Raw genomic sequence first — 1,377 nt, 5'->3', positions numbered from 1 at the left:
GCTTGAGCCCAGAAGTTGGAGGTTGCTGTGAGCGTGATGCCATGGCACTCTACCCAGGGGGACAGCTTGAGGCTCCGTCTCAAAAAAAAAAAAGGACTACATAGTATTCCATTGTATATGTATACCGTAATTTTTAAAGCACTGCTCTGTTGACATTTAGTTTATTTCCAATGTTTTGCTTCTGTGAATGGTGCTATAATGACTAGATATTTGCCTGCATGAATTATACTAAGTAAATTCCCAGAAGCAGAAGAACTAGGTCAAAGGGTAAAGTACATTTTTATTTTTAATAGATAATTGCCAAATCACCCTTGAAAGAGGAAATATTAATTTACACCACTACCACCATTGTACGGAAAGTTTCTTTTTCCTCAAGCTCTCTATAGCACAGTGTGTTTAGATAACAGTTGGGATTCTTGACATTATTGCAACGTTGTTCAAACCATGAAAATAAAGATGAATTAAAAGTGTCATTGGGCCCCATATAACTAAAAGTGACATGATTTATTTAGAAAAATTGCTTTCTACTCAGGATTCAGCAGTCACCTTTCTGTCCTGATTTTAGCACAACCCATGTGTCTAATTATTTAGATCCCATAACATATCACTTGTGGATTGTACCACATTGACCTATTATTCAAAACAATATCTCTTTTTCTGGCTGAACAGACAAGTTTCAATCAGAAACTAAATATAATAAAAGAATCTAACATTGCTTCACTTGAAAATTCTGTTTCTCTTTTGGGATGAAAATTAACATATGACATTGCTTTGGTACGTAACAGGTACTCTTTTTAGTGTAAATGATTATTACTAGTGGCTGCAACTAAAACCTGGTACAGTGTTTGAACCAGGTAGAATAAAAGTCTGTAATAGTCTTGCAAGCCAAAATCAGTCAGACATGTTTTTTGTACAGACTCTTCCTCTCCAGATAAGAAACGTTTTTAAATTATTAAAGAGTATTTAAAAATGCTGGGCACAGTGGGTCATGCCTGTAATCCTAGCCTCTGGGTAGCTGAGGTGGGAGGATTGCTTGAGGCAAGGAGTTGGAAACAAGTCTGAGCAAGAGCAAGACCTCATTGCTACAAAAAATAGAAAAATTGCAGGAGGAATAGAAAAATTAGCTAGACATAGTGGCATGTGCCTGTAGTGCCAGCTACTGTGAAGGCTGAGGCAGGAGGATTCCTTGAGCCCAAGAGTTGGAGGCTGCAGTGAGCCATGATGACACCTGGGCACTTTACCCCAGTGACAGAGGTGAAGGAAGAATGGGGAGTTATTGCTAATGGTATCGGATTTGGGGTAAAGAATGATGAAAATATTCTGGAATTACAATAGATAATAGTGGGGGTTTTTTTGTTTTCTTTTTTTTTTTTTTTT

Source organism: Otolemur garnettii, unplaced genomic scaffold, assembly GCF_000181295.1.
Source record: "Otolemur garnettii isolate 467f Iridium unplaced genomic scaffold, OtoGar3 scaffold00047, whole genome shotgun sequence".
Classification (NCBI taxonomy): domain Eukaryota; kingdom Metazoa; phylum Chordata; class Mammalia; order Primates; family Galagidae; genus Otolemur; species Otolemur garnettii.
Note: the sequence above shows the minus strand (reverse complement) of the source record.